The 14341-nt window shown below is 39.0% G+C and overlaps 1 protein-coding gene across 4 annotated transcripts in view; it reads left to right on the top strand.

Annotated features, from left to right (window-relative positions):
* Positions 1–14341, top strand: part of Nell2 (neural EGFL like 2) — a 315760-nt gene that overhangs the window by 179216 nt on the left and 122203 nt on the right. The window lies entirely within an intron of this gene.

Raw genomic sequence — 14341 nt, 5'->3', positions numbered from 1 at the left:
TTCATAATTTCAATTTTCTTTATAGCTGAGGAATATATCAGAAGAAATTTAAGCATTTAGTAGATAAATGCATGTAACATGTTTACACTGATAAAATTGGCATCTTGCCACCTTTGATGGATGGATGCTGTTCTGATGCTGTTGTTCAAGACTTGTTCATACTAGCGCTAGTTACAGGCTTGTGCCGGGCACTTAGGTAGCTTGGTATGTCTCATTCTGCTTGTCATTAGTAAGGAGAATTTGTTTCATGAGATTATTAGAGAAGAAGTTTAACTATAACTAATTTTAGAAAATGCCTTCCAGTAAAATAAGTTCTTCGTTAAAGCTTGCCGTTATGTTTCCATATATTCTTATGAATTCTATGGTCAGGGAAATTGTGCAAGATTTTATTCGAGAATTCACTGATGGGAAGTCAGTAAAATATTCTTCTGAGAGTTTAGTTGATAATATTGTCTCATATTTGAAGCTAATTTCACTCGGATCTTCTGCTATTTCAGTAACTAATTTACTAGAGATTGTTTCTGTAGACACGTTACTGTGTCAAACTTCCGTTTGGTCTATATAACATTCTAACTAACTATTGATTATAGAAGATATATAATTTGTTAATGTTGTGAATTCTCTGACAAATCTAATAAATGTAACCTCAGGAATCTGCGTATGCACATGCATGTGTATAGTAATAGCCAGTTAAATACTATGCATTTTACCTGTGCATACTTTTATTTATTAAAGTAAGAGAGAAAAGGCCTGGCTAGAATTTAGCAATTCATTTTAAACAAGTCAGTTGCAGGTGTATTATATAAAGAATCATTCATTGTTTTTTTCACTATAGAAATGCAAATTATTAGAGAAAAAAGCTGTTTCCAAGAATAGAATCCATTTGAAGTGACATGCAACGCACATATGACTAATAATTTTAAAAATTAACTTATAGGAAAAAGACTTTTTGCAGTGCTATTAAGTTGAAGATCAGGTATGCAGAGAGATTAAATTATAAGTGCCAGCTTTATCTTCCCTTCAAAGAAACCCAAGTCACACGTTCTATGAACATTTTTTAAATGTGCTTGAGGCTAATTAGCAATTGATTGTTGGAAATGTAATATTCCTTTTACAATTCTCTTCTGCGCTTTATTCATCAGTTTTGAAAAAGATAGAATATCTCGTATAGTATGATTATTATGTTCCTGGGGACATCTGTCAATGGAGAAGGGTTGGGGGATGAGGGTCAGCGCTTGGGCATGGCCAATGACTGGAAAGTAATGAAGTTCAGAATGAGTACAGGTTGCACAAATACACTGATTCAGTGATCCTGAAGCTATCATGGGATTTCTTGTGAGGTGACATGGGACTAGATGGTTGATGTGTCATATTAGAGCCGGTGTTGGTTTCAATGTTTATTTAACCAGTAGAACTAGGAACAAGTTTTGAGTGACAGGAACTGGATTCCGGGAAGCAGATATAAATGAGAAGAATGCTGCAGAGAAGAGCAAGAGATTTGAGTTGTGTGGCAGAGGGCACAGGCTTGATTAGGCCAGTAACTATTCCACAGCCAAGGAGTCCCTTGTGTTTTGATACAGGGACATTTGGGAGACCAGCTCTGCCTTTAATGAGCATGAAAGGCTGCTAGCAGACAAGGGCATGATGAGTCTAAATTCGATCTCTTATTCATTGCTGTGATATAAAAATAGACTGCTGGTATTTTTATAATATGTAAGAATATAGTCACTTTTTTCTCTAAATAAAAAACCATCTTATTTCTGTATTAACTGCACTCCAAATAATTGTCCTTTCCTATGGAGGGTGGGCTCTGAATGAAAGTATGCGTTCATACCTCAGACATAATGTGGTAAAATGAGAACACAGCTCAATTGCTGTCTATGCCTAGTGATTTGTTGGGCAGCCATAATTTCCAAATGACATTAAAATTTGATTAAAATTCCCAAATTTAGCAATGCTGTTCAGTCGATGATTTATGTATGTCTAAATGAGCCAGTGGGAATTAGAGTGTCTCCATATTGTTCAAGAAAAGTACTGATCTAATATCTTCATTAATTTAATAACTCTAAATTTATAGTAATTTCAATGTTGTTAGGACTGAAATCCTTGTTTTAAGGTAAACAAATACATATTTGTTAAATTGGTTTTTAGTATTTAAAAATAAAGATATGCTTTCTTGTAAAGAATGTTCTTAAACTTGATGAATTTTCAAATTCAGCCTAACAAGGCAATGATTCAAATGAGCCCTTCTGTTCCTTAATTTTGAGCAAGTTGGATTCAGTCAAGACAGTGACTAACCAGTCATAAATAAACACTTATATAGATGGCAGGAGTGGAGACAGATGGAATCCCCATGACAAAGAGGTCAGGCAAGTGACTGTGGGTGAACATGGATTTTCTGTCAGCCTGGAAATCTGAATCCAGTTTAAACCGGCAGAGAACAGCTAGAGAAAGGAACAAATAGGGAATGCTTTGGCATTCTCTGCAACAGGAGGCTCTGTCTTCAAGAGAAGACCAGACCATGGAGGAACAATGGATAATCTTTGGTAATTCCATTCCAGATTTACCATCACTAACTTAGCAATGACACTGGAGAACTTCTTAACATGACCTGGATTTCTTGACTGTAAAAGCAGAGCTGTCTGGCGCCTCTAGGTCAGAAGGTTGCTGTGAGGGTTAGCATTTAATGAATACAGCATTCAGTAACAACAACAACAACAACACAAATCTCAGTTGTGGTCCACTCAGCTTGATTCTCTCCCTGGCTGATTCTGCCCTAAGCTTGGTAATGGTATTGTAGATTCGTCTCAACTTACTTCCTTTCCACAAAGGTTATCTGAAACCCAAGGATAGTCCATTCTCTTACTCTTGGTGGATAGCATCTCTATCAATGAAACTGAAATAGATACTGCCTCCCTCAGGTTCCTGCTTCTATTTCAGTCATCCATATACTTGGCACCCACCCGTTCTTCCTTCTTCCTAGCTTTAGTTGAATGGAACCCTCCTTGGAGCCATCTAAGAACCACACTATAGATGGAGATTGCATTTTTGTTTTCCAGCCGCTCAGACCTAAATAATCACACAGAAACTATATTAATTACAACACTGCTTAGCCTATTAGCTCAGGCTTCTTATTAACTAACTCTTACATTTTAAATTAACCCAATTCTATTAAGCTGTACATCTGCACAAGGCTGTGGCTTACTGGTAAGGGTCCAACGTCTGTCTCCTTTGGCAGCTACATGGCATCTCTCTGATTCCATCTACTCCCTCACTATATATTTCTGGTCAGGTTTTCTGCCTTGCTATATTCTGCCCTGCTATAAGCCCAAAGCAGATTCTTTATCAATCAATGGTATTCACAGCATACAGAAAAGAAACCCACATCACCAAACCTCATTCCTTTCAGTCTTCAGAGGAAACTTGACACAATCACTCCCCTCCCTCAAGCTCAACTTCCTACTTCTCTCTTTCTTTTCTCACCAGCATTTCAATGTGCTTGGTTCTCTCTTTACTCCACAGTCCTTCTGGCTTTTATGTTATCACCTTTCCATGCCCTTCCTGGCTATATTTTCTTCAGTTTGTGAACTATTCCTACTACCTCTATTTCTTTCTACTAGACATTCTCTTTTATTTACTTCAGGCTAGATTTTTTTATTCCATAACCCCCACAAACCAGTCACACTAGGGCCCTGATAGCTTCTGTATTGTTAGACCAGACTCCTATTATTCAATATCTTGCTTGGCCTCAAGGTAGTACTTAATCTTATTGGCTGTTCCTCCTTCAAACTTTTATTTATTTTGTCTTTATGATACCACTCTATATGGATCTGAGTTCTGAGTTGCAAATAATGTAATCTACAGTTTAAGTGGTAAAGGAATATGAAGAATATTAGGTAGCTTCCGATATGTGTGAGAGATCATAAATGATGTTTAGGTAAGATGTATCTTGTTTGAGTATAACAATATTTCCTTTCCTTTATGTATCACATAGATATTGTTTCCTATTTCATGGTAACATCCAGAATGGGCCTGGAGACTGGCACCACCCACTGATATGTTGACTGTCTTTCCTACCAGCCTTACTAGATGAGTTTACAGTCTTCCTTAGCTGTATAGTTATCTTTCTGAATTAAAATTTCATACACGTAACCCTAGCTGGTATCTCAAGGTCATGGACCTTATGCTGTTTGGTTTGTGTAAATATGACACCAGCTAGTCACCATTGCCTGGGAAGAGAGAACCCTGGTTGAGAAAGTATCTTCATTGGAGTGAACTCCAGGCAAGCCTGTGAGGCATTTTCTTGATTAGTGATTGATGTGGGATGGCCCAGCCCACTGTGGGGAACACTATCCCCAAGCAGGTAGTATGACAGGTATAAGAATGTGATCCTGGAACAAGCAGTCCATGAGCTCTGCTTCAGTTCGTGCCCCCTGGTTCCTGCCTTGGCTTCTTGTTTTGGATTCCCTTCCTAACAGACTATGAGTTAGAAGCTGAACAAGCCCATTCTACCTTGAGTTGCTTTTGATCATGTGTTTATCACAGCAATAAAAAGCCTGAATAAGACAGACCTACTCACCGTTTTCTAAGGACACTGAAAATTTGCGTTGCAACTTTGGGAGACAGAGTTTGTGGATGCAGACAGTGTGTTTAGAAGGTGCTGCCGCTGCTGGGGCTCATCTGATCCAGAGATTTCCCTGCTCTCCTGCTTTGGTGACTGCCTGACCATCAGTTTCTGCTTTTCCTTTAACAGGCTGGATTCTTCAGAGTTCCCTTAGAGCTCTTCTTCTCATTCATGCCTTCCTCCTCAGTGATGCTTCCTAAGATACACCTTTATTTGCTGCCATATAGCCTGTGACTCCCAAATTTGAAGCTGTAGCCCAGTTCTCCAGTCTGAGTGAGATGTGGACCCACATTCTCACTGGACATTTCTGCTTGAATGTGTTATAAACAGCTTAAATCCAGCAATCTAAAGCTGTGTGCTCTCTGTGATGTGTTTATCCAGTTCCTTCCCAGTCTAGATGCCCTCAGTTATGAGCTGAGAAAGGAAGGGTTCATCCCTGAGAGCTTCTCTGCCTCATTTACAGGCAGGCAGGCAGTTCCAGGGTACAAGCAATATTATATCCAATGTGTTCATTTTTAATTTACCAGGTCCCCTCCACTTTATGGGTAGTGAAGACAGAAACTGAACCCAATAAGTGAACTTCCTCCTAACTTCAAGTTTTACTGTTCTTTAATTTAATCTATCTATTACTAAAAAGATCTTGATAAGCAATTCATCTCTCTCTCTCTCTCTCTCTCTCTCTCTCTCTCACACACACACACACACACACACACACAAACAAAGAGGCTTTATAAGCACTGACAATACCCAGAAGGCTGCACAAGAAATTGATAACAATAGTTGTGTTATGGCTTAGAAACAGAAAAACTGAGTGGCTGAGAGTCATATTTACCTTCATCTGTCTTACATTCGATCTCTTGTCTTTCATAGCACGTGGACATGACATGTTCATGTCATTAATGAAATTTTCTAAATATCCCTAATAAAGGATAGCATTAGACTTTCATAGACGTTAGAGGATCTTCACACAACAGCACGTGCTTACTCCATGGGTCACAGTGAATACCCTCCCAGTCCCCGAGGTGCACAGAGTTCCCCTACTGCAAAAGCTCCCCTCTTCCCCCTTTCTCCTGGGTAATTACACTTCTCTGTTAGTCTTTTGCTTGGATGTCACATTCTCCTTGTCTGCAAGGCTATCCTTATCAAACGGCTTTGTGGTACATTGTTATATGTGTCTTTTATGAGAAAAGCCCAATAAGATCTGTCTTACTGATGATATCTTTGCTCATGGTGTCCCAGTTAGTCCTTTGGATGTAGAGGAAAGTCATGAAATCTCAGTGGATAAAGTACTCATGACAGGGAGCCCCACCTTCTGAATATTCTTTTAATGTCCTCCATAAGTATTTCATAATTCTTTCTTATTTCCTCAATGCTCTCTCCTCCTCACTCCCTCCCTCCCCCTCCCTTCCTCTCCTCCCTCTCTCCCCCCTCTCTCTCCCTCCCTCTCTCTCATCTCAAGCACAAGAATAGTATGTTCAATTAAAAATAACAGGAGAGCTAATATTCCAGATTTTTTTCCATTCTTGTGGAATGTACCATAAAATTTATAATGAGAAGGCTGTAAAACATGAATAAAGCCAATTTGTGAGCACTGTTTGGAAGTGACAAATGAAATTTTGTATGTTGCAGAATTATGTTTTAGTCTGCACTCAGGTGGATATGGTTGTGAATCTATAAGGATTATCTTGGTAAATGGCCTCTTTGATGCCACTGACTTCACAACCTATGATGCTGGCAGCTCCCTTGAAGGCAGCTTATTTGTAAATGGCACTTTGTTCTGTGCTGATTTTCTACTGAATAACTTAGTTAGACTTGCAAATTTTTTATTTTAATAGCACTCTTATCTCTCCAAATGTTTCTCTCAACTCTCAAACCAGACTAAGGTTCTGCAGAACTAAGTCTGTTTCTGGTTTGTGAATTGTGTTGATGATCTCTCTCCAGATTTGTCCAGTTGGTGTTTCACGGCTGCTGAGCCCCAGCATAGCAATAACTATTGCTGGTTTGTGGACTCTCAGAAAAGAACCGCAGGACCCGGACACTACATTGGCTGCGCCCGAAGCCCTTGGTGCTTCCTAAAATTCCCACCTGGTGCTTTTGCAGGATGAAGTCAAGATAAATGCTTTCACTTTAGAAATACAGCATCATTTAGAAGCAGGACAGAGTCACTGGCATTCAAGAGAGAAGGCAGAGTGGCTGTCAGGGGGCTGCAGTGAGGGTGGCAGGGGACTGGAGGGCTGGTAGGAGGAGGGGTCTTTAAGTGCTCACTGCCTCCAGGTTTAGTCCAAAAAGAAGTCCAGAAAGGACATTCATTTTGGACCTGAGTCTAGAAATGCTATTTCTGTGGTTCTTATTCTTCAACTTCCTAAACCTTCTGCAGACAGGAATTTTCCAAACGCACAGACATGATTCGATGACCCCGTCCTTTCAACCCTTTCTATTTCTCATAGAATAAAGGCAAATTCTTTTCTGTGGCCCACAGAGTTGAGGTCTGAATCCTGCCTCCTCTTTGTCTCTGGCTTCCCTTGCTTGTCTCTTTGATCATTAATTACCCCAGTTAAGCTATGTAATTTATGAAGTTCATCTCAGCGAGACAACTCCGTGCTTCTGAGTAATTACGGATTTAATATCATCTTTAAGATGGAAAAGGGAAATTTATAAATTCCTTGTTTCTAAAATAGACCAGTTTAAAGTTCCAAGGCCCAAAAGAAAGTCTCCAACTATAAGAAACAGGGTTTACTTCTGCACTTTAGTTTGGTGGGCTATGCTTCCTGTCCTACAAACCTGTAGAGAAGCAGAAGCCACTTCAGCCATAGGGGTCTCCTCCTCTGTGTTAGATCTGACACTCTGAAAAATGGGCACCAACTTGAAAATCAACCTGTGATGGTGGAATTAAGGCCTTGACAGACAAGCTGGCTGCAGTGGATGCCATTCCAGGCTCCCGACTCAACATAGAGTCAGTCCACATGCAAGACAGACAGGGGCGTGGGTCCTGCTGAAAATGGGCATGAGATGTCTCATCGTATAGCACATACTTGTAGACACTGTTAAAACCTAGAGTGGCTGAGCCGGGAGGTTCAACCACTTAAATCTAAGAGTTTTATTAAATCATTAAGAATATAATCATGAATTTCTTCTTGCTCTTGTAGATAGTACACCTCCATGCCATAACCACATATCCACTTATTTCCCATATTGCATTCTCTTGCTGCCTCTACAATCTGGTCCATGCTCAACTTTAGACCTTATAGACATCATTTCCACAACAGCCCTTCCGAAAAAAGGCATAGATATCTTTCGCTTAAAGCCAGCCTTTCCCCCAAACCCACCTCGAGCCTGGCCCCACTATTTAACTTTCCTTTGATTCCTTTCCCTCACAGGAGTATTTTAAGAGCTAGCATCAAGCACATAAGACTTTTTGCTATTATATACATGAATAAGTTGTGGTTTTTCTCAAGTGAGAGTGGAACACTCAGATGTGAAGTCATTAATATTGCCAAGTGCATTAACAAGTGCTAAGAACAGACCCTGCCTGTCCATTAGTGGGGCCCATTGCCTCCTACTCAGTGCTCATTGCCCAGGTTTCTGTTGTGCACTCTGCAGCATTCATGACATTGGCATTTACTTATGCTGGCATTTCCTCAGCCAGAGCTTGTCTTTGCCATCTCTAATGCAGTATCTGGAGCAGAGTGCACGACCATTTTATGCTCAGTGAATAAAAATGAATATTAAAGATAAACAACCATCAGAAAGCTTGGAATTTGCTGATGTGTGCTGTGAAGGGGAAGTGGAACTTTAGTGAGATGGAACTGAAAACTATTTGAACATGGACTACTCTGTTGCCAAGGAACCATGAAATTTCCTCAGAGATTCTAGGATTCTGTATGTGAGGTGCCAGATTCAAGAGATAGCTACTGGAATGACTACTGACATGATATCTTTTTTTTGGTTTATAAGCCAATATATGTCAGATTGTGTGTGTGTGTGTGTGGTATATATTCATGTGTGTGTATGTGTGTATGTGTGTATATACATACACACACACATACACACACATACACATACATGGAGGCCAGACATTAATCTAGGATGTCATTCCTCGGGAGCTGTCTTCCTTATTTGCTTGTCTGTTTGACACTGGGTCCCTCGCTGGCCTAGGACTCACCTGTTCATTCTAGGCTGGCTGACCAGTGAACCCCAGGCATCCACCTGTCTCTGCCTCACTGGTTCTGGGATTACACACATTTGCCTATCATACCTTGCTTGTTTGTTTGAATTTTACAGGGGCCCTGGGAGCTGATACGTCATGCTTACAGGGTGAGCATGCTAGCTGCTGGGCTGTCTTCCCAGCCCCCCCGAGTCTGTGCTGTAATTTATTGGTATTGAATTTTGGAAGAGGCATTAAGAACTACATTGTTGAGCAATGAATGTACTCTTTTTTAGGCAGAGACATGCTTAGTGACTGAGTATTTCTATTTGGCAGCCCATTCTGACTACAGTTCTTTCTGCTTAGCAGAAGTCGTGATAGTAGTTCGACACTTAGAATCATTAAAACGTGACCAAATATCCAATAAAGCTTTTTACAAGAAGACATTTGATAAATTTTTAAACAGTAAAAATGAATCTGAGAGTTTGGCTCATTTAAGTTTTAGTTTGGTTCTTAAAGCTGAAATACACTGTGGACCAAGTTGGCACTTGATTTATGCCCGAATACTTTTCAGATGCTATTGTGTGTCTGCAAGAATCTGTACACATCATTGGGCATGACTTTCCAGCAACTTGTAATATTAGGACATTAAACACAGCTTTGTGGGGCTTTCTCTGAAGGCCGGGTGTGAGGAATGAAGACATGTTCTGTTCACAGTGCTGATGGAAGATTGGTATTTGGCCCCCTTCTCCCTTAGGATGCTGCCCCAAGCTCTAAGCTTGTCCCTTGACAGCCTTTGAACACAGACTCCACATCTCTGTAAACTCCAAATTGAAGTTCCTAAATAGCTCCGATTAAATAACGTGCTTGGTTTTGCTTTATGACCGCATAGCAACACACTGGGTTTTATTTAGGAATGTCAGAAACAGACATTAAGCGGGTCAGGATCTCACATTTCTGTGGGCTGTAGATCCCAGGAGGAGCAGCAGTGATGGTAGATAGGTCAGTTTTCCTTTTGTACAAATTGCTCCTCTTTATGCTTATAACTGATATTCTCCACCATGTGTGTGGCTGTACTAGGTTCACATTGACAAAATTAATCTTAATTCACAGTCTGTTTTGCTCACATTGCCCCATAGGATTTTGGTATAATCAGAGTTCATAATGTTTTAAGTGTTCTTGAGATGCCTCACAGGTGCTTCCAAGTGTGAGTTGCCAGATTTGCAGCAAGTTATTTGGGAATGGGCATTTTCTACAGGATGCTGTCTTTGGAGATTACTGTAGAACCTTATTTGAGCCAGGATCTCTACAATCTTGCTCTGGTCTCTGAAGCTGCTGTCTTTTCCAAGAGCCTCACTTGTTTGTGAAGATGCCGTTCCATGTATGAGCAGAGTAATTCCTGCTTGTGGTAGCCAGTGTTGTCACTGAGTTATATTCTTCATTCTGCAATTTAAATTCTACCCTTGTGCACACACACTTCTCGATACTCCTGTGTAGTTCATTCATAGGCTTAAGCTTGAGGACTCAATGTTAGTATTTTTATTTTGTTTTGTCTGGTTATTATTAGTAACTTTTGCCTTTACAGAACCTTTCACAGGGCTGAGTTATTCATCCACTGAGCAAACCAAGTACTCCAATAATTCCATATGATTCTCTTTATGGTCTCAAGACCCTAGCTAATGGGTTCTCATCACATTATCTCAGACTATTTAGTTAGGTAATTTGTAGACTATAATACTTGTTTTTCCAACCAGTGCAAAGATTAAGAAGTAGCATAGAATAAGAAATAGTATTCTAGAAAATTAGGAAATCTGATGGTTATTTTTAAATTGTCATGAAACCAGCCTTTAAAAGTTTATGGGCTCATTCTATAGTATTCACTGGCTTCACTGACTTAGAAGTCACCTTCCAAGATATTGTCAAGACAGAAATAAGTAATGCATGTAATGGTCTCAACTCTGGTTACATACTATATACTATACTGGAGTATATCAAATACCTGTTTTTGTGAATGAATTTTAATGGTACAATTCCAGCCGCGTTCGTTTATGTATTGTCCACAACACAGAAAACCTAATATGTTTCCTAGTTGTCTCTCAGCAGAAAATTGTATTAGAGTTCTCATAGAGCTACTTTAAATTAGTTGCCTGTATTCCATCATAGAGAATTCAGGATTTGGGGTAGATTTATATTTAGAAATTACAATTACATCATTTTTATTCCTTTCCCCAGCCAACCCATTTCATTTTGTCTCCTCAGATTTTTGTCTCTCTATCTATATATGTGTGTATATATATACACACACACACACACACACACACATATGTGTGTGTGTGCGCATAGGTATATATATGCATGTATTTTAGAATGTGTGATATATATGAATATACATTGAATATATAACATATACCACACAGCATGCATTACACTGTGTAGTATATATATATATATATATATATATATATATATATATATATATATGATATAGTCACACAATAAATATATATGAATATTTTTTAAATATAACATTCTCAGTCTGTATAATGTTACTTGCATGTATATAATCTCAGGACTGACAAATTGGTATTGGATAATTAATTGGGAGATCATAAATAAACTTCTTGGTGGATCTTCCTCAGGGAAAACTATTTCTCCTGATCTTGACATCCCTGTATTTCTTGAAGACAATATATACTTGGATTTTGTATCTTGATCCATTCAGTCATCTTGTGTCTTTTGACCGAATAATTAAGAGTGCTAATATTTAAAGTTATTATTGAAAATTCTGTGTTGATTACAGTCATGTGTTCTTGGTGCTGCTTTATGTTTCAGGGATTATTGCTTCGGTTTTATTTCTACAGTCTCTGCTATGCTCATTCTTTTCTTCAGCATCAAATATTGCTTTCTGAGTTTTTTTTTTTTTAGATTTGGTCTGTTGGATAAAATTATTTTAGGTATTTTGTACTATGAAAAGTTTTGTTTTCCTCCTTTATATCAGATAGTTTGCTGAGCATATTAATCTAGTTTGGCTGTCATGGTCTTTTTTCTAGCCTCTTCTGGATTTCAAAGTTGTCATTGAAAAACCATCTGTTATTCTAAATGGTTTTCCTTTGTAAGTGCTTGTGCCTTTCCTTGCAATTTTCAATAATCTTTATTTGTTCTGTGTACTTAGTGTTTTAACAATGAATACGCCATACACAGTTTCTATTCTGGTCTTGGCTACTTGGTGTTCTATGTTCTTCTTGAATCTGTATAGGTATGTCTTTCCTTAGCCTGGAGAAATTTTTTTCTATGATCTTGTTTAAGATCTGATTTAGGACACTGACCTGGAATTATTCTCCTTCATCTATTCTTGTAATGTAATGGGGTCTGTTTATTGGGTCCCATATTTCTTGTATGTTTCTTTTCTGTGTTTTTAATAAAAATTCATATTTTGTTTATTTTGACTAGATCCTGCGATTTAGCTTCACATCCTGGCATTTCATCTTCTGCTTGCTTCATTGTACTTGTAAGGTGTTCCCTTAAGTTTTCTAATTGAGTTATTGAGCTTTTAAATTTCATCTTTGCTTCAGCTTGAGTCCTTTTTCATCTTTCTATCTCTTTATTGAATTTGGAGTAGAGTTACTGTCTTGATGTCTCATATTGTTTGAATTTGTGAAATGAAATTTGAATATGTGAACTTCTTATGCTAGTTCTATGCCTTATATGATTAGCTCAAGTGTGGTTAGAACACAGGATGTGTGGACCAGGTTGGGTAGAAATGTTGTCTATGACTTAGGTAGAATAAAATCAGGTTGACACAGACTGGCAGGCATTCAGGCTATGAATCTTGGTCTGGTCCTAGAGTTTGTAGGTATGGTGTTTGGGGTGGGGGGGAGACTAGTAGAGAAAGGACTAGGCAGATCGACCCTGGGGAAGAATATGCAGGATCTGCCTGGGAGGAAATGTTCAGTGTGCTATGAAAGAGACCTGTTGGTTTTATGAAGGAATAGAAATACCAGAGGAAGTGTAGAGCTTGGTATAGACAGGGGTGGCCAGACCAGGCCAAGGCACTGAGTGTAAGACTTGGACTAGATCTGGGGATTTGGAGAGGTTGCAGGAGGGGATGATCAGATAGGTAAACCCTGGTAAAGGATGCTTAAAATCTGACATGGTGGAGAGACTCACCTAGTGTTTATAATTTTTACCTGATGCATTAATGCAAAGGAATTATTCATATTAATAATATATCAAGTAATAATTTATATATGAATTCATTATATTTTCAAATAGTTATCATTTTCTTTGTGGTAAAAATTTTCAACAAAATTTATATTTCTTAAATTTTATTGTCATCAGTAGGGATATACAGTGAAGCAAGCCAATAGAATTCCTTTGTCCTCTCTAACTATAGCATTAATCCATTGACCAACACTTTCTGGACCCTCTGAATGTGACTGACAATTGGGGCAGACTGAGAAACCAATGATAACGGCACTGGGATTTGTCTCTACTGCGAGTACTGGCTTTTTGGGATCCTAGTCTATTTGGATGCATACCTTCCTTAGCCTGGATGTAGGGGGGGGAGGGCCTTGGACTTCCCACAGGGCAGAGTTCCCTGCCCTCTCTTAGGACTGGACAGGGGGGGGTGAGTAGGGGAGCAGGAGGGTAAGGAGAAGAGGGGAGGAAGTGGAAATTTTGGATGATATTATTTATAAAGCAATGAAAAATAAATAAAAACCACTTTCTTACTCCTCCCAGTTTTGCCTGATAACTCCATTATGTTCTCAACTTTTCTTGATTCCTTTATCTTTTTGTCCCGGATTCATTCCATTTTCCCAGCCATGGGGATTGGCGGTGCATGCCTGCGCCCTAGCTTTTACACAGTGCTGGGCCTAGAACTTAGTTCCTTGTGTTTGTGCACCAGGTACCTTCTTGCCTGAGCCATCTCCTCAGTTCAAAGTAAAGGATCTCAGCAGCAAGTATTTGACATGTGCTTTATGTTCCATGTAGAGCAGGTACAATTAAATAAGGAGGTTTATTGTTAGCATTCACCTTCTTCACCCCTGCTTATTGTGCTTATCATCTCTAAGCTTTTATACTTAAAGTAAGAATTAACATGTATGATCTCCCATTTTAGATTCTAGTACTTCATAATTTCTCTTCTGATTCTGGTCTCCATACTGTAATCCTGTCTGCATTCAGACACTTAGTAGGGTAGCTATTGCTCTGTTAGTATCTCTAATAAACTGCTGTTCTTGGATTCTCACTTTCAAGTGAAGTCCGTCATGTTCTGTGTGCAGCGAATACTTTACTTACTTCCTCCAAGGCCTCTCCAAGGTGCACAGAACAGCCAGTGAGTCAAAGGCAACAGTTGCTCGGCTCAGTGACTAAGATTTCAAGATGCTCAGGCAGCCCGATTTACTCTTTCTGACTCGTTTTATCAAACACGATTAGATGAATGCACTAAGGATTTCAAAAGCTGTTCTTAACGATATAACTCGAAACTGACAGGCCCTTTTGAAACTGCAGCAGGAAACGCTGATAAAAGCTAACATGCTTTCCGTCCTGTGAACATCAAACATTCTTATTAA

Source organism: Microtus pennsylvanicus, chromosome 2 (assembly GCF_037038515.1).
Source record: "Microtus pennsylvanicus isolate mMicPen1 chromosome 2, mMicPen1.hap1, whole genome shotgun sequence".
NCBI classification, from domain to species: Eukaryota; Metazoa; Chordata; class Mammalia; order Rodentia; family Cricetidae; genus Microtus; species Microtus pennsylvanicus.
This window is presented reverse-complemented; position numbering and strand designations above follow the sequence as displayed.